General features: G+C 37.5%; 1 pseudogene; it reads left to right on the forward strand.

Moving 5' to 3' along the window:
* Positions 1 to 21,115, forward strand: part of LOC121319026 — a 105,436-nt pseudogene extending 84,321 nt beyond the window's left edge.
* The last annotated feature ends 4 nt before the right edge of the window (positions 21,116 to 21,119 follow it).

A 21,119-nucleotide genomic window follows, 5' to 3' on the forward strand; every position in this document is an offset into this window, starting at 1 on the left:
TAGTGATGACCTTACTCACTAATTGCAGTTCCACAGTCGAGTGGCTGTCCTGCTCTGCAAGTTTATTTATTAAGAAAGGCAGTTGTGTTATCCAAGGTGGTCGTGCAAAACATGAAGGAAGAACAAAGCCAGAGAGACCTGATGAAATAATAGATCTTAGATCTGCTGTGAAACTGAAACAGTTATCTATACTTAACCCTTAACCCTATCTATACATGTCGGTTTACTTTGTAATACTTCTATACTGCTCAGTTACTAACCCTTCCCAGCTAAGGCGTGGGAGTCCAGTGGTGTAAGTGCAACACATATCTCTGTTATAACTAAATAAACGTCACTGTTAACAAAAATAGATTCTCTAGTGTGGCTTTATTAGTTAAAACCTAAAACCAGAAACTCTATTAATAAAACTGAGTGAATAATGATTTGCTGTAGGTAAAGTCAATGCAAAGCAGAATCACATTTTGTTAGGTTAAAAATGTATGGCTTTTCATTTAGAAGTTTTACAGCTTCTGCTCTCCCTCTCCAGTAATGTATTGCATAATAAAACAGTTACCTCTGTCGTAAAATATTTAAAACACGACTGTAATGTTTTAAATAAAGTAGTAATGGCATTCTCTAATATTGTAAATGGTATGAATGTGGTCTAGGAGACGCTGTAGTTGAGCAATTTTATAAATACTAAAAGAAACTAAAGTTCAGTGACAAACATTTCAAAGTATTTTTCAATGTCTTTAAATGTAGGAGTGGTTGCAGATTTACCCTATGTAATATTTTGGAGTATGAACTCCACCTTGATTGATAGAAGCGTGAATGGTCACGTTAAGGTAGGTGTGTGTGTGTGTGCTACTTATCCTCGAATGGGACACTAAGTGGCCAGGCAAAAGTAGAATTAGGTAACAAAAAAAAGTTAATTAGACATGAGAAATAAAAAGTTAAAGGTGAGACGGTGGTAGAAGAGGGGATCGTGAGGAAATATTTGTTATAATTTTAATTTTATAACCTCTCATTTGAATATTGACACATTTTGTTTTAAGTTGAAATGAACATTAGAGTGAAGCTATTGATACTAATGATCGCATTGCTGAGTAAAGAAGGGGAAACCACTTTTTGCCACACTTGTGGTCCAGTGGTTAAAGAAGCAGGCTTGTAACCTGGTTCAAATATCGGTTCACTGACTCCCTGTGTGACCCTTAGCAAGTCACTTAACCTCCTTGTGCTCTGTCTTTTGGGTGAGATGTTCTTTGAAGTGAATCTGCAGCTGATGCATAGTTCACACACCCTAGTCTCGTATCTTGTAAAGCGCTTTGTGATGGTGGTCCACTCGGAAAGGTGCTATATAAAAATGAACATCATTTATTATTATTATTATTATTATTATTATTATTATTATTATTATTATTATTAGCGCACACTCACCTTAATGTGACTATTAAGAGAGAATTCACACTTCTATCAATCTTGGGTGGAGTCCTCACTCCATATATATATATATATATATATATATATATATATATATATATATATATATATATATATATCTGGTGACTCTCCAAACATTCTTACAATAGTTCAACAAGCAATTCAATTCAAGACATTCCAAGGCCAGTTTTTCCATCCAAAGTCGTTTTAAAAACAAATGATCAATACAAAAAGATTTCTCAAAGCGAAACCAAGGATAGAGTCCATCAAGTGTGAATTACCCTGTACTCCTCTAGGATGGACAAGCCACTGTAGGAACAATTCAGTATTTGATCATTTAATGTCTGGGTTGATTAGTTCTCTTACTAACAATATTTAAATTGATACGTTCTAAAGATCGAGGATTTACTATGAACACACATATGCGCAGACACAAGAAATGGTTAATCAATAGTAGTATTTTATTAAATACACAAATAATAAACAGAAATCAGAAAAGTTAGAAAGTAAATCTCTTAGTCTCTAAGTACAAAGACCATTCAAAAACCTCTGCACTGCACTCATGCTTGACTGGCAGGCAGTTGAAATATGATACCGCCTGTCTCCTAACACATCAGCAGCAAGCAAGTAGGCTGTGATGTAGCTAGTAGCTAGTCACTCTCTCACACACACACATGCCCACATCCAAGCATAGAGTACATCTGAGACGGTGCAGACAATCTTAAGAATATATTACATTAAGCTTATTAATTGTGTATAGATTAAGTATATGGCAAGTTTACTTGTCTTTTTTACTCCCCTGAGTAGCTTTTTCATGAGGTCATTTGTATATCTTGCTTCTTTAAACTCACAGTCTTTTGATGTTTTAATGTCCTTTTCCACTGGGACATCGCTAGTTTATGTCTTCCTTGCGTCAAAACGATTGTTGTTGCATGTGTGAGTTATCCGTACTTAATTCAACTGTCCGCTCACCCTAATCCTGTTCAGGCGCCAGTCCTCTAATCAGTAGGTCACATAGTTGAGTATGTCTGCAATCCAGAGGCCCCCCTCTCAAGACACAGCAGTTTGCCCTGTTTCTCAAGACACAAAGTTTCATTAATGATCCATTTACATTTCTAACACCCTTTAATGTATTATCCTATTCAGGGAATATGTCCTACACCACGATGGTGAGATTGAGTGGGGAAGCTTGCCCTGCTCGGTAGATTAACCAAGTCTTTAAACTCCATTGTGAATGCATCAGTGTAAAATATACAATATGTATGTAAATATATGGAAAAACCCTGCTAAGAATTGGTGCATGGGCTGTAGATGGAGAGATTGATCAATGGTTGAAAAAGACCAAAATAGTCCATGTGCATACTGTATATAATATGTTATGGCAGGGCAAGGGCATTGCACATGTAATTATTATTTAATTATATCTATCTATATCTATATCTATATCTATATCTATATATATATATATATATATATATATATATATATATATATATAGATAGATAGATAGATAGATAGATAGATAGATATATATAGATATATAGATAGATATAGATATAGATAGATAAAAAAAAATTATTTATTTATTTATTTATTTTTGAGACATTATATGCATACTGTGGCTGGGCTGGAATCCCCTCGCTGCTAACGTGTGGAATGGGGCCAGGTAATAATTGAGGTTTGTTTAGAAACAGAGGTAAGAGCAGCAGGCTCTGTTCTCTGTCCTGCACCAAAGTGTTGTTTAGCTTAGGTGCTTAGGTGCTTCATTTCTTTTATGTATTTATCCGACCGTGTTGGGAATACAGAAAATTCTGAATCGGATTCAAGTCTGGGCTTTGACTGGGCTACTCTAGGACATTCACTTTCTTGTTTTTAAGCCACTCCAGTGTTGCTTTGGCTGTGTGCTTGGGGTCATTGTCCTGCTGAAAGATGAATCTCGTCCCAGTCTTAGGTCTTTTGCAGACTGAAGCAGGTTTTCCTCAAGGATTTCCCTGTATTTATCTCTCTCCATTTTGGCCTCTACCCTAACAATCTGTGATCTGTGCCTTTCCACAACTTTATCCCGGAGTTGTTTTGAAAGCTCCTTGGTCTTCATGGTAGTATTTTTGTTTTGAATGCACTACCCAACTGTGGGACCTTACAGAGGCAGGTGTATTTAATCTGAAATCATGTGAACCACTTTTCCAGTTTTATTGCACACAGATGGACTCCATTTACCTTATTGTGTGAATTCTGAAGGCAATTGGTTGCACCTGAGGGGGTGAATACTTATCTAGTGAAGACTTTTCAGGCTTTTACTTTTATTGATTTGTAAACCCCCCCCACCCCCACCCCCCACCCACATGTTTTTCACACATTGGAAGTGTTGTGTAGGTTGTGTAAATCAAAGGGAAAAAAAATCCCATTTAAATGCATCAAGATTTCAGGTTTTAACACAACAAACTGTGAAAACGTCCAAAGGGGGGTGAATACTTCTTATAGGCACTGTATATATATATATATATATATATATATATATATATATATATATACACACACACACACACACACACACACACACACACACACCCCTCGTTATATCGCCCTCTCGGTATAGTGCAGATTCGGATATATCGCAGTCCTGGAGTTGGCTCCCCTTTTTAACTGTCTAAGTGCGTACGCCTTAGCTGCAGTATACATAGGCACTTAGAGTTACTGTTCAGTTTTATTTTGTACTGCACATCACAAACAACAATATACAAAACAATTAAAAACAAAGCAATACTATGTACTCTTATCATATACACACACGTATAGCATAATAACACAAAGCAAATGACATATTTACTTGCTGAAGCGGTTTTTATTTTAGCCAGGGTTCTCACGTGTGGCAGCAATGCACTAGCAAACGCCACAAGGCAGTGACGTCAGCCCCCTAGCAACAAACCTCCTATGTTGTTGTGAATGGATTATTTCAATGCAGCAGGTTTGTGCATTTGCAAAAGGAGAAGAAGACTCCTGAAATTAATTGGAGACTGAAGTTGATGAGAAGCAATTTAAAAAAAAAAAACTGTTTAATTTCTTTGTCTTTCAGGTGATAGTAGGGCTAAGCTCCTTTCCGCCAGCTGCTAAACATGCGATCACTGCTTCATCAGAGACTTTACTGTGCATTCACTGGGTATCATTATTATCAGCCTTTAACCTTTGGATCTTAAACTGCACTGACTGCTTACAGATGCATCACACAAGTGGTCTTGGAGAGTGTTTCTAGCTGTATGTCATTGCCGGTTATAAATAGTGGTTGTTACTGATAAGTGATCCTGCTGAGTTAAATGAACATGTGGAATGTCAAAAGATGTTGAGTCATAGTAGGTTTAACATGGAATTTTTAAACTGAAAGGAATTAAACCAGTGTAGCAATTTAATCCAATTTCCTTTTATTATAAATGATCAGTGCCCAAATTCTTTATGAAGCTCTGGTTTTCAGAGGATCTGTATATTATTAAGCACTTGCCAAAATTATAAAAGGTGGCTGGTTTAATAATGAAGAGCCGGATATTCATAGTCTCATAATTTCATGCATATGAATCATTGTGCAAATTATGGACGACATTTTTAAGAACAGCAAAACACACACTGTGATTTGTGAGTCATCAACAACATAGGGCACTGACACATGCAATGAAGGTGAAGGTCAAAACAAGTTCAACTTAATCCATCACAATGATTCCAATGGTATTGAATTTAGTTACTTCGTAATGTATTATTGAGTTTCTAGCCGTGTATTACTGTTGGGCAAAGAAACATGCAGTGTAATAATATGATTACCTTCTTTACAAATGAACATTTTTTTCGTTTGAAAAGTGCTACTAGAGATTTTTTTCGTAGTAGAAGGTGACTCTAGTCTGCACCGTGGGGTCAATTCATTTCTTTAATCTATATAAAATCTGTTTTTGGCTTGTGATATTTTTATTGAAGTTTATTAGTTAGTAATAGAGGTATGTGTCACGATACAAGACCAAAAGCATAAAATCGCTCATTGTAGTTCACTCAATGGCTCTTGAATGAAGAATAAGCGTGTTATAATTGGTATGGATACATACTCTCCCTGTCAAATTAAATGTAGTCTTTTAACAAAATGTTCCATCATTATATGATTATTTTATCTTTTGTTGATACATTTCCATCTTATTTCTTTGAGCCATTGTGACTCGGATGCTTCAACATTAATCAAAGCTGCTCCAGGAGGACTTCTCGAGGTAATATCTTCACAAAGCACTTTACAGCTGTGAACTGTGCATTATATGCAGAGTCCCTTACATTGATTTAACATCTCATCCGTAGGATGGAGCACAAGGAGGTCAAGTGACTTGCTCAGGGTCACACACACAGTGAGTCAGTCAGTGGCAGGGGTGGGATTTGAACCGGTGACCTTCTGGTTACAAGTCCTGAACTTTAACCACTGGATCACAATGCCTCCTTAAATGATCATATAGGCTGCTTCCACACACAAACCTATTCAGGGTTGGACAGAAAAATAGAAGTAAAGTGTTGCTGATGAACTACAGAAATCGAACACAAATCATACTAGCAAATAGAAATCATACAATAAAAGATGAAGTTCAGAACTACAGTGGTATTTCAGATAACTCCAACTACCACTGCAGGAGAAATAAATGTAACACTGCCAAGAGTGTTACATTCAACCAGTCAGTACAGCTCGGATCCAGTGTGACCAGGCTGCAAGGTGCTACAGTTGTTCTGGAGGATCTTTACTGCCTCTAACACCTTTAAGGAAGTCGGGGGTGGAACTCTACAGCAAAGCCCACAAAGTAATGTTCTTGTTCTTTCAGTCTTGGGTATATAATTCATCCATAACTTCTTCATACATTCTGAGTTTGTAACATATGAACTGAATTATATACTGTTTATGATTTAAACCACAAAAAACAAAAAATAAAAGATTCTGAAGGATTACATTTGAAATGTATGCATCGTGCTTAAATCGACTTAGGTCTTCAGATTAGGAGGTGACTCACTGTAGATTTATGTATTCAATGTGGCTCTGCCATTTTTAATTCTTTGGAGCTAAGGATCTGACAGTGAAAAGTGCATGTGATTTGTTGATGTCGTCAAACCACTTAAATGGCATTTACCTAAATTGCACTGAGCACTTGAAGTATGTCATCTACTTGCAAGCACATTGATAGGGAAAGGGTGCAGTCTTTTGTAAACCTCCAAGATTAGGATTTCAATCAATTCTCGTATTCCTAATTACTGTTGTTGCTGCTGCTGCATATTTCTGTATGTAGGGGTGTTTCATTAATTTAGTTTATTATCATACACTTGCCTATTGTTTTCTCTTACTTACTCTGTTAATTTCATATGCTGATGCACGTGCGTCATGACATAAGTAATAAATATATTTGTATGTATTGATTCATATCGTGACTGGCCTTGGCATATTCTGTCCAGTGGTCTGTTTCAGAGAACATTTCAGCTAAAATAACACTTAGCTTGCTTCCCGAGGGGTGTTCTCTTAGCCAGAGACCACTAATATTTCTTAGGAGTGACTGCAGCTCTCATTAGCTGTTATGTGGAACAGCGTAACACACACCAATCACTCCAACTACAAAACAAAGTCTTAATTAACAAGTATGTCAGTAACATACAGTACATCCCTCGCCACAGCTGTAAATAAAAATAGAGCCATCAGTTGCTGAGCATGACGTCGATAAACTGTACAGTATGCAGTATGCGCAGAATAGTATAGAACGAGAAATGGCAATGAATAATTTAACAAATACTGGGAGTTCAGTTCGAAACGATAGACAAGAAAACCAAGTGTGAGATGGACAGCAGGTCGAGAGAGGGGAAGAGGATATGTGCTCGCCCCAGGTTCGGCTGCTGGAGCAGGGGTGAAGCGAAGCTGAAGCGTCTCGTCTCTTGGAGAAAGATGCAGCTCCTGTCGCAGCAAAAAAGTAAATAATTAGGAAAGATAACCATGCAATAGGCTAAATATTTATTTAGTTATAAAACGAATGCAGAATAATATGTTTGTGTTATAAAGTGCCAGCACAGCTTTTTTTCAGTTCAGACACTATGGAGAGACAGAAACGGAAGTTAGACTTTGTTTGCAGAAGTTGTTTACAGTTTGAACACCAGTACTGTATTTACTGCAGAGTTTTTGCATGAATCACTAGTATAGGGAATTGGAGACATGCTGTAGGAGCGTTATAGCGAAGGAGCACTGTATATGGAAAAATGTAAAGATGTCATACATGCATGTCCTCCCCCCTCCACTATATCCCCATGAAGTCACCTGCTTTCATGTTTTCCAAGCACTTTATTTTTTAGGTCTTAATACCAAAAGGTAGTTTCGTGTCCTTGAAAAACAAGAGTTTTATGTTATTTTGTTATTCCCATAGTACCATAGCACAGAAAGAATTCTCAACAGAGTTAACGGTAGATCCGGTCTAACAGCCTGCAAATCAGCCACAGCAACTCCTCTTCTGACAGTCCAACAAAGAAAACTGATTTTGAGCTTTGCAGCTCCTAGTACGGCACACGGCTGCAAGCAAAGGTTTCTCAAGGGAAGGCTTTTGTTTCAGACTGTTCTGCAGATGGAGGACTTTTGAAAGGTAACAAAAACACTGCCTGAGTCAAAAAGTTTCAGCTTGGAGCAGATTTGTTGTCATAGTGTGATTCTACACAAACCACACACCAAAAAACTATTGTTTTATAACACTATGTAACACAATTTTTGTTCCTGGGTAGTAAGTGTTTTCCTAATTGCTTATGCCTCAAAAGTATAGAAAATGGCTATTATTCCCCACAAACTTTGCCTTTGTGACCAGGACGGTGATATTTCAAAATATCACTATTTCCAATGGGAGAACGGGCAAATTTGTTTGCGTTCACATAAAGAAAAAAACAACATATGAATCCAAATTAACATGTATTTATACTAAAGTAATACAAAAATGACTACAAAAGATTTAGAAGTGAGTAGTTTTTCGAGATTTACAATTATACTGTAAATTTAAATAAATACCATAAACATAGTCTTTAGTGAGAAGCCTAGTCAGATTAACGTGGTGTCTTTGTTCTGACTTGACAGTTAAGACCAGACTATAAATGAATTGCCAGCCGTGTGCTCCGACAGGTACACGGCAGTTTTGGCATGGTTATCTTTCCTAATTATTTACTTTTTTGCTGCGACAGGAGCTGCATCTTTCTCCAAGAGATGAGACGCTTCAGCTTCACTTCACCCCTGCTCCAGCAGCCGAACCTGGGGCGAGCACATATCCTCTTCCCCTCTCTCGACCTGCTGTCCATCTCACACTTGGTTTTCTTGTCTATCGTTTCGAACTGAACTCCCAGTATTTGTTAAATTATTCATTGCCATTTCTCGTTCTATACTATTCTGCGCATACTGCATACTGTACAGTTTATCGACGTCATGCTCAGCAACTGATGGCTCTATTTTTATTTACAGCTGTGGCGAGGGATGTACTGTATGTTACTGACATACTTGTTAATTAAGACTTTGTTTTGTAGTTGGAGTGATTGGTGTGTGTTACGCTGTTCCACATAACAGCTAATGAGAGCTGCAGTCACTCCTAAGAAATATTAGTGGTCTCTGGCTAAGAGAACACCCCTCGGGAAGCAAGCTAAGTGTTATTTTAGCTGAAATGTTCTCTGAAACAGACCACTGGACAGAATATGCCAAGGCCAGTCACGATATGAATCAATACATACAAATATATTTATTACTTATGTCATGATGCACGTGCATCAGCATATGAAATTAACAGAGTAAGTAAGAGAAAACAATAGGCAAGTGTATGATAATAAACTAAATTAATGAAACACCCCTACATACAGAAAAATGCAGCAGCAGCGACAACAGTAATTAGGAATACGAGAATTGATTTTGACACACTGGTTATTAACACAGCACCGCCCTACACACGTTAAATGCAGCAGCAGTTCTAGATTACTGTTGCGATGACAAGTCAGTTTTGAAAAGATTAAATAATCCATTTGAAGTTCAGTTTGATGATGAGTTATCAGTTTTGAATTGGTTAGCAATGAGTTGCTAGTGATGCCAAAAAGTTGTTCTTTTAAGCGAAGTTCCTGTTCCTTTAGGCAGAGCATTTACAATGGAAAAATTCAGATTCACCACAAGGGTGTTCCCTTAGGCGAAGTGTTCTCTTAGCAGTTGGTCCTATACACAGATACTGTACATCAATCTACCAGAGAAAGAGTAATTAGATTACTTCAAAATATGACCATGTAAATCAATTGAGTATGGGCTTAATGAAGTGCAGCAATGGAGAAACACACTTTAATGGGAACCTTGTAACTCTCTATAGAGGTATAAAGCATTAAATAGATCTGAGTGCTTTTTTATTTGTTAAAAGTGGTTTTGACTATCCTGGAAGATGTAATTTGTCAGGCGATCTCTCTTGGACCAAAGTACTGTATTGTCTTCTTTCACTGGTCAAATGTCAAGCTATTCCCAACATTGCAGTCTGCTCTTTTATTTAGGGCTCAAGTTTTCCCATTGTTTGTAATTGGCTTACCTTTATATAAAACACAGCTTCCAATAGTTTAAGGTCAAGTGTCATTCTGGCAGCACATTGTATCTAATATCCCTGACCTATAACACTTGATATTATTGCTGTGTGAATGGACGTTAGTTTTGAACATCTGGGGACTTATCAGAGTGGGAGTGTAACTGGATGTTAATACAGTGGTCTCGCTTCTCATGAAGTGAACTTAGTTTAACACCTGTTTATTTAACTGCTTTGTTTTTGCAGATGGAGCTTTCAGTGGCCCCTCTATGCAGAAGAGTGTCAGATCTGGGCAAGTCTGACTGTTTAATCCGATCATTCAGGTCAGTATCAATTGACTATAGATCCAGTTTAAGGGCAGCTTTTTTATTTTATGAGTTAATAAGAATACGATGCCCCTTGTGATGTGAACATGGAATACTGGAACGAACTTCCAAAGAGCTGAGTTGTCTCTATGAAAGAAGCATTTGTGACCCTATAGCTTCACGTAATTCCATAATGATGCACAAAGACAGATATTCATATCTGCAAACAAACCACTGCTACTTCCATAGAATAACTTCCACTTCCACGCTAAAGTTGCCTTTGAGGAAAAAAAAAACTGTCTGCAATCTCCATTGATGATTCGTATTTTAAATAAATGTTAGTTTGCCTGTTCCAAAACCTTGGCTACAAATGATTTTTATAAAGGCATTCCACCTGTGTTGTTGGTATGTCTTTTAGATTGTCATGTCTTTATCTACTGTAACAGTGTGGGGTTCTGAAACACTGTCTGCAGGATCTTTTCCACAGTATTCTTGGACAGAAGTATTTGACACACAGGCGTAATGGTAGTTTTAACCAGAGCGGCACCTGGAATTTTATTGTCAGCACACAGAATAAACAAACAAACCAAAAAAAACAAACAAAGCAGAATCTCATTCTCGGAACACTAACCTAACATAAAGTTCGCTTCCCTAACTAGAAGTCGGGCAGCTAAGCTGCTAACCGAACAAAATCAAAGTTTTCTTTTTTTTTTTAAGTAAACAACGCTCACCTTTATAGGTCGCACCCTCCTGTACACACACCCTTGAGTTCTTTCTTGTGTGGCCTTTTTATACTCTGCAGCTGATTTTAAGTAAAAACAGCTGTCTCCCATTTCTCCCAACGATCTTCCATTCTGGCTCGCGGCGCCCTGCCAAATGCTCTTCCGGCTCCTTGCCAAATGCTCTCCCGGCTCCTTGCCAAATGCTCTCCCGGCTCCCTGCCAAATGCTCTCCCGGCTCCCTGCCAAATGCTCTCCCGGCTCCCGCAAAGCATGCCGGTATACATAGTTTTCCAGCTGCTTATTTTTAAAAAGGATACAGACTACGTCTAATTCTGGGACCTATATACCTGCCCTTGACTATTTTCCCCCCACACTACACAAAATACAAAATAGTTTTTGTTCCTCATGGTATTTTTATTGTAGACACAATTGTACTGTGAATGTTTCAAGTGTAATGCATCTCTGCTTCCAAAATACAATGGGTAATACTATTTCCAAATCATAGACCTGTCCATTTCTTACCACAAATGTGTGCAGCCGAAGCATGACATAACATGAGCCATTAAACCACTGTATTTCTTGTTTTGCACTGTCTGCTAGTGGGCTGAAGATGGAAATGCTTAAATCACTAGTCAGTATATCTCAAGCCAAATTAGTTTAATGACTGATATTTCTGTAGAGCTTTATTCATCAAAAGGGCTAGTATTTGATGTAGCCTTGAAAATAATTATCATCCAGTATTGCTGTCACCATTCATCTCATTTCTGCTCATGTTCCTAATTTATCTAAACCTAAAAATTCTGTGCCATGCTTTTTAGTCAAATTTTATTGCTACTCACGGAATGGAATAACGTTTAATTCTGGTGTTGCATTGTGTGATTAGGGCATAGACAGTACAATTTAACTTTAACCATCTTCATCTTTTATCTAAATTTCCTGCTGTGGCTCTTTATGTCCTGTAAGATGAAAGCGTGATTTGAATTGTGCCCAGGTCCTCCATGGTGGATAGTCCTTTCTGTTGTGATTGCAGTTATTTACATCAATTTGATAACACAAGATCCAGTTTATATCGTCTGTCTGTCTGGACTGCCCTAGCGCCCGTTTCTCAGCCCCTTAGTCTTCACATTCATCCATTAGACCAGCTAATTGCATTGTTAGGCTTTCATTATCATTTTTATGCTGATGATTTATAGATTCATTATTTCCTTGTTTGTCGAAAGTGAATATTGCTAGGGGAACAAATTGGTGTGCTCAAATTAAAAAGGGATGGCTTGAATACCAGATAAACTGTACAGTCTTTTATTTATCTTTCATAGTTGTTTAGAAAACAGACAGAATGATTTTTACAGTAGCATCTCTCCCCCTTTTTTTTGTCATGTTAGACTAGGAACCAAAGATTACAATTGAATTTTGGCTCCACTATCACCAACTAAAAGTAATACATAGCAAAAATGATGATAATGTGTTAGATCTGTAAAGGTTTTTGGAATAATCTCTGAGAAATTGGTAAATTCCTGAAGACAATAAAAAATTATCATTAACTAAAGTGCATTCAACCATTTTGACATGTTCATTCAGTTCCATAGCCATCACATTCCACAGGGGAAAATGCAAAATATCAAATTCAAAGTTACGTGCAAATGAAAGTACCAAGTAATTTGCATATCAGTACATTTCCTTGCTTATTTGTGCAATGGAGCGTCATCCGAATAGAGACCATTTCATATGCCATTTGATAACAAATGAGCCTTAATTTCTAGTTTCAATGCATCATGTAGCTTTAGGTATATTATTCTACATAGCTTGTGTCATCTCACCTGTGTCTGTTCCTGTCACAATGACAGTGTTGTGCATTGTTCGTTGGAACATTTCTTTCGTCATTTAGCTTGGGAGCTTGTACAATTGCAAGATTGCACTGACATTTGTGAGAAATATAGGGGCGAAATATTACACATCTCTCCATAAGCAGCTGGAATAAGGTGGCATAAATCATAGGAGGAAAGAAAGAACGGTGGAAGCTGGAGAAAATTATCTTTGGGAACTGGGGAAGAAAAGTAATAAACGCCAGTAACTGCTACAATAAAGTATTTCAAACTGTTACAGCTGTATAGTAAAGTATACTACTGTTAAAAACAAAACTGCAGGGTTGTGTTTTATTTATTTTTTTGCATATGATGATGCAAAAACTATTTAAAAAAATAAGCTAATACTGGATCAAAATACAGCTTTACATTGGCTAGGACGGATAGTATGATGGTAGCGCTGTTTCTTTCTCTTTTTTTGAGGGGGCGGTTGTTATAAGAAACTTTGCACTGTGCCAGTGGGTGCCATTTTATGGTCAATAAGGAGGGGCTATGTTTATATTTTGGACGTCAGGCATTTTAAGAACTGTACCATTTGAAGTGGTGTTACAGAACATCCTGCCAGTTTTACAGTGTTCGCATTAAGTTACCTTTACTGTGTCCTGTGTTGTCCGTATCATAGCGTTTATATTTTTAAACATGTACCCGACCCTTTAAACACACGTCATGGTTTTAAATCTAAGCAATATACTTCTCCACATTAACTCTGGAGCCTTCACCAGGAGAAAAATAACGTCTTTTAAAGGTCGCACCGTATTCCGATTATGCTCCCTCCTGCAACAGTGCTGGTTTTCAATCAAAGCACCAGCATTGTTACAGGAGGCAGTAGATACTGGATGCACTGCGATGTTTAGAAGAAAAAAATCTCTGTCTGGGTGAACATTCCAGAACGAAGTCTGAAAAAAACAAAAAAAACAAAAAAAAACATTAACAACACACTTGTGTGAACACACTTGCACACCACATGTGTGTGTACATATAGATATGTATATATGTATATATATATATATATATATATATATATATATATATATATATATATATATATATATATATATATATATATATGGATAACATGGGATACAGCAAAGGTAAAGTCACTGCGGGGGGTTCCTGCTGTTAATATGTGTTGTGTCAGGGTTACAGTCAGAATCACTTGACTAATATGTTCATTTAAGGTATAATAACATTTCTGTTGAAAGATGTACTAAAAGTCTTTAACTACTATAATTACATGAGAAGTATGTTTGTGTTGATTGAGCTTCACAGAGAGTATTGCTTGCTGCCGAGATTAGTGTTTGTTTGTCTAGTATTTCTAATAGATATTTATAAAGCAAATGTACAGTATAAACAGATTATCCTGTTTTGAGATTATTCTGAGAATTCTGTTGTGAAATTCCTAAGAATGTACCTTTGACAGTCGTGGGAAGCACTGCTGCATTGCTTTGCCATTACAGGAGATAAGGAAACGCATTTCTGTGTCAGGAAGATGATGCTTTCTCAATTTGCCCCTTGAATTGAACACGGTTCCAAGGGTCAGAATGTGTCAGTTGTATCAAACAGGCACTGGCCTACCCCCTGCAGGCATTCCTTGCTTGGTGTTCATGTATTTCCAAAGTCTAAAAAAGTACAGTGCCAGTATAATGACATCAGAAGTTGTTGTAAATAGCCAGTGATGTATAATTAGTTTCAAGAGTTTAATTACAGCTTGATACAAGGGCTTAGCTTATTAACACTTTCGTAGACTCAAAACTCTTTAATACACAAATGATTTAGTTTGGTTTCCCTCACAGATTGCTTTAAATTACCCTTTTTTGTTGTTTTTCAGGCCGTTACTTTTGTGCACATTGCCAAGAGCCAGGCTGTGGGGGATCATATCCCCTACAGTGCCATCCTACACTTCTTATTTACCCGGGCGCCTTCAGAGCTGAAATCCCCACACCAGGCACTTAATGGAAAGCAATCTGATCAGCTAATAAGTAAAAATTAGAGACTGTACTGCAGACACATTCTATTGAGATGTGTACTAACAACTAATCCAGGTCTGTGAAATTACCTGTATGAAGCATTAAAATATCAAAAAATGATTTTTCATGTAAGATGCATGGGTTTTGCTTGCACATTTCCTGAATTGAAATTCCGCATTGATGTCTATTAATTGTCTTGAATTGATTCCAGAGAGCAGAATGGTCCATTGCTCACTATTCCCAGTGGCTTGACGACCACCCTTCACGGAAGGATCAACTGATTCTGTTAAGGTAACGCTCAGTAGGAGTGTTTGTGCTTTAGCTGAGACGTGTAGAGTATATTACCTTTTTCAGGTTGTTTGTGTAATTTCATTAAGGTTATCTGAGCACACTAGAAAAACTGTATGTATATATATGTGTATATATATATATGTGTGTGTGTGTGTGTATATATATATATATATCTATATATATATCTATATCTATATCTATATCTATATATATCTATATATATATATATATATATATATATATATATATATATATATATATATATATATATATATATATATATATATATATATAAATATAGATATAACATTTCATTACTGACAGGGACAAACAAAACGTTTTGTGGGACCCTGGAATATATTATGTTCTGCTTTTTAATGGATAAACTAGTCATAGTGAGCGATATCTAGTTAACTTTATGTTCTGTACCTTTGTATGAGTGGCTATTATCAAGCAGACACCTACAGTACACAAAGAGAGAGAAGATAGTCAGGAACACAAAATGTGTGTCACAGGTATTGAAAATAAATATTCATCACCACCATGTATGCTGTATACAAATCGGTAGATATATGGAGGATTGTCCCTCTTACAGTTCAGCTTTTATACTACAGTTGTTTAAGTTGTACGTAATTAGAAGTGGTCTGTGCTTTCTTTGTGTTTTGTTAAAGACACACTGAAGTCATCTTGTTCATTATACAAAACTAGCATGTAAGAATAAGCAAGTTACAAACATGTCTGGCCCTGTTAAAAATAACTGAAAAAATTACCCTTTCAAGTGGAAATATATGAGCATTCTCAAAACTAATGGGACATCTCATTTTGTGACAGACATAGTGCACCAGTGTTGGATTCTTGCATCCGAGTTTGCATTCAGCAAGGCCAGTGCTCAGCTCAGGTTCTGGATCCCAATGATGCACAAGAGACTGTTACCCTCCACAGTGAGAAGTAAAAATAAAACATGAAGGTATAGTGTGCATACCCGAAGTAAACTGAGTATTCATATGTTATTACTGTAATATGCGTTGTTTATTTACATAGCTGTTTTGGAGATGATTTTCTCAAATGATCAGGGTAATACTGCCAGTTGTATGCAATTGCATTTTAAAATGAACCGTTTAAAATATTTTTTGCAGATGCATGCATAAAAGATATACAGTGTGCTATTAAAAATGATATGAGCAATTTACTGTATTGGTGTTTGTCTACTAATATATTTTTTCACCAGATAATTCACTGTGGCACTTGGAGATTGTCTTTCCAAGTCACTCTAAGACTTAAACTCCTGAGAGAGAGAGGTTTCATCTAAAGCTCATTTCCATATCAATTTCAGGCCCCTGATATATGTGCAATTCCTAGTAACCAGGAAGCTTTGTTGTTCATTCCTTTTCCCTAATGGTCGTAACTGACATGTAAGCAGCCATAGCTCTGAGGGGTATAAACAGAGATTGCAATAAGCAAAGAGAGGCTCTTTAATTGTTCATTACCATTGTTGTAACTGGCAACAAGGATTTCTTGCTCGTGTATAACTTAATTTTATAAGCTAGACCCAGATCATGTGAGAAAAGTATTAATGAGCAGCATATTCTAATATAAATGGATCCAATGTGCCCCAATCCTCCTGTTTCATTTTTCAAACTGTAGCTTGGTCAATGCCCCTGGCTGAAAACACCCAAGTGTATGTATGTACACTTGCCGTACCTTTTTCGGTACTTCTTGCTACTGGTGTATATTTTATCACACTACTTATAATGTAAACAGCACCCCTAGTAAGTAAAAAAAAAAAAAAAAATGGTGATGAATTGTTCACAAATAGCACTGTTGTTTTCTTTCTAAACCTAACAAATTCATATTCAGTCTATAACATGTTGCCAGGCAGATCTTTTAATGCTGTGTTTGGTACAAGGAATGGGGCCTGGTTACATATAATATTGTATATTTTCTCAGTACAAAAATTCTTCAACATTATAGGGGTTAAAGAGGTAAAGAGGACATCCTAGTTACACTATTCATCTTGATGGCTCAAACTTGAATGATGCTGACTTCCAGCGCTCGTTAACACACCCAGGATTTTCGGATCAGCGTGAACAGGTGCTCTCCAGAGGGAAGACTCCTCAGCCAGCTGAATTTTCACACTGATCCAAAAGGGTCTGCAGGGACAGAGGCTGGTGTTGATGGGAATTAGCTTGAGAGGTCCGGGGTCGAGAGAGACTTCATAGCTGCAGGAGGCATGGTTGACCATTACAAAAAAAAAAAAAGAAGCCTTCTCCTGTTGAATAGTGCATTATTTTAGAAGCAGACTTTATATGACCCAGTAATTACAATTGTAACACTGTGTTACCTCTTTAAAATGTTATGACCCTAAACATTAATCACAAAAATTAGCTATGTGTTGTTTAATTTACTTGTGACAGATTAAGATAGAGGACCAGAAATGGTAAAAAGTGCAATGCAAGTATTTATTGGTTAAAACATCAATTATACACCACATACTTCCTTATGTACTGGTGCAGAGTGTTTGGGATATCTTAGTACTTTTATGAAGCTACATTTTAATAGGAATTTGTGAGTAAATTTCAAATAAGGTTGGTAAAAGTTTAAAGTATGCATCAGTCACAATAAGCATTGATTTAGAGGAAACTGACCACTAATACAGTAGTCATAATCTAATAAGTCAACAGAAGCAATGTTGCTGAAGGGCATTGCTGGTAATTTGCCTTCCAAGGATAGATGTTTCCCTTTGGTGCTTTATTGATCTGTCAAGAGCTTTTGACATGCTTGTTTGCTTCCTATTTTAAACTACCGCTTGGCAGAGGAGTCCTGTACAGTTCTGGGTTACTGTGGTATTGTGTGCTTATAATGGCCATATGTGTGTTGTATGCCTGTGTGTTGGGCCCCTTTTTTGTTAGCAATATTAAATATAGGGTATTGCTTATACTATATTTGGAGTAGCAGATGTGTATCATGGCACATTTGACCCAGCCAGGAGAGAAGCAAGAGGCAGGAAACCACTGTCATGTCATGGGTGTGGCAGGCCGAGGTGTGTGGCGAGTGTTTTCTTTTTTTTTCTTCTTTTTTTAATGGAATAAGATAGTCTGAAACATCTCTTAGTACCTGTGAACAATCATAGGTGCCTTTTAGGCTTTGTTATTGGAGCAAGGTGGCAGTTCTGTGTAGTGATAACTTTAAACTGAACTTTGGAAGAGCATCGAGTATGTCTGTGGTAATTGATGTGAAACTACCTTATTAAGTACAGTGGCTTGCGAAAGTATTGACCCCCCCCCCTTGGCATTTTTCCTATTTTGTTGCCTTACATCCTAGAATTAAAATTGATTTTTTGGGGGTTTGTATCATTTGATTTACACAACATGCCTACCACTTTGAAGATGCAAAATATTTTTTATTGTGAAACAAACAAGAAATAAGACAAAAAAAAACAGAAAACTTGAGCGTGCATAAGTATTCACCCCCCCCAAAGTCAATACTTTGTAGAGCCACCTTTTGCAGCAATTACAGCTGCAAGGCTCTTGGGGTATGTAGCTATAAGCTTGGCACATCTAGCCACTGGGATTTTTGCCCATTCTTTAAGGCAAAACTGCTCCAGCTCCTTCAAGTTGGATGGGTTCTGCTGGTGTACAGCAATCTTTAAGTCATACCACAGATTCTCAATTGGATTGAGGTCTGGGCTTTGACTAGGCCATTCCAAGACATTTAAATGTTTCCCCTTAAACCACTCGAGTGTTGCTTTAACAGTATGCTTAGGGTCATTGTCCTGCTGGAAGGTGAACCTCCGTCCCAGTCTCAAATCTCCTCAAGAATTTCCCTATATTTAGCGCCATCCATTATTCCTTCAATTCTGACCAGTTTTGCAGTCCCTGCCGATGAAAAACATCCCCACAGCATAATGCTGCCACCACCATGCTTCACGATGGGGATGGTGTTCTTGGAGTGATGAGAGGTGTTGGGTTTATGCCAGACATAGCATTTTCCTTGATGGCCAAAAAGCTCAATTTTAGTCTCATCTGACCAGAGTACCTTCTTCCATATGTTTGGGGAGTCTCCCACATGCCTTTTGGCAAACACCAAATGCGTTTGCTTATTTTTTTCTTTAAGCAATGGCTTTTTTCTGGCCACTCTTCCGTAAAGCCCAGCTCTGTGGAGTGTACGGCTTAAAGTGGTCCTATGGACAGATACTCCAATCTCCGCTGTGGAGATTTGCCGCTCCTTCAGGGTTATCTTTGGTCTCTTTGTTGCCTCTCTGATTAATGCCCTCCTTGCCTGGTCCGTGAGTTTTGGTGGGCGGCCCTCTCTTGCCAGGTTTGTTGTGGTGCCATATTCTTTCCATTTTTTAATAATGGCTTTAGTGGTGCTCCGTGGGATGTTCAATGTTTCGGATATTTTGTTATAACCCAACCATGATCTGTACTTCTCCACAACTTTGTCCCTGACCTGTTTGGAGAGCTCCTTGGTCTTCATGGTGCCGCTTGCTTGGTGGTGCCCCGTGCTTAGTGGTGTTGTAGACTCTGGGGCCTTTCAGAACAGGTGTATATATACCGAGATCATGTGACAGATCATGTGACACTTAGATGGCACACAGGTGCACTTTATTTAACTAATTATGTGACTTCTGAAGGTAACTGGTTGCACCAGATCTTATTTAGAGGCTTAATAGCAAAGGGGGTGAATACATATGCACGCACCACTTTTCCGTTATTTATTTTTTAGAATTTTTTTAAACAAGTTATTTTTTTCATTTCACTTCACCAATTTGGACTATTTTGTGTATGCCCATTACATATAATCCAAATAAAAATCAATTTTAATTCCAGGTTGTAAGGCAACAAAATAGGAAAAATGCCAAGGGGGGTCAATACTTTCGCAAGCCACTGTAGATCCACAATCACCTAGTATTGGACCGCTATTTGATCTGTGTAGTCAAAAACTTTAATGTGATTTGTGTTTCTTGAAGGGAATGTAATAAACCATTAAAATAGTATAATTACATGTGGACAGACTAATCCATCTTTGCACAAATTAATTGATGAAGGCTTTTATACATATGAAGTGACTGTCAAGTAAGTGTTTAACAACTTTGCATGGCTAGATAATTGATAAACGGAAATGCTCCCACTCATAACCAGATACTGTATATTAAGTGAATAAGGAATTGTACTGCATACAATCATAATGAAAACAGAAAAAACAACGAACATGCATGTGGTTAGCAGTGTAAACTACATCATGCCAAGGTCCTGTATATACTTGCACAATGCATCATATTGGTTTTCCCTCGACAGTGAAAAATGGTGTAACAGCACCCCTTAATGTATAGAATTGGAACTGAAGGGATAGTACCCAGCAGATACTTGAACTTTGATCAAGTGTGCTGGGAGATTTCACTCCTGGTTCTGCTAATTGTTGGATAGAGTGATTGAAATAGAAAATAGTACTTTGAATCTGGCAGGTAGTCAGGTCAGATCAGTCTCAGGACCCATTACTTCCAGACAGTGGTTTATTTAGTTTTCAAATGGAGAAACAATTATATTGCGGTAGGTATGGCCATCAAGAGTGCCAGTAATAATTAACCACTAGTAGAGTGCCTTTCCCCAGTATCTGCGGTTATTCCCACAGATTATGACCTGAGCTTCAGTAGTAGACATTCAGTACAGTGCAGAACGTGCCCAGTGGGATACAGGACATGTTTGCTTGAAGTCCTTGAAACTGGTGATGTCATTTTCTCTTTTACACTTCACTTGCAGTATTAGTGGCAACAATATTTCCACTTACCTCCTGTTTTAATTGCATATTTTAACACTATCCTTGTATCGGTTTTCTCTATCAATTCTTTTGAAAGCTCCATTCATTTGCTTTTTCAGGGGAGCCCTGGTGGCCTATGTGCAGTCTGTGCAAGCCAGAGAAGGGAAGGAGTTTGCTCCCATTTATCCAGTTATGTTACAGCTTTTCCAGAAAGCTATGTCTCTGGTTCAATGAGAGA

This window comes from Polyodon spathula, chromosome 7 (assembly GCF_017654505.1).
Source record: "Polyodon spathula isolate WHYD16114869_AA chromosome 7, ASM1765450v1, whole genome shotgun sequence".
NCBI lineage: Eukaryota > Metazoa > Chordata > Actinopteri > Acipenseriformes > Polyodontidae > Polyodon > Polyodon spathula.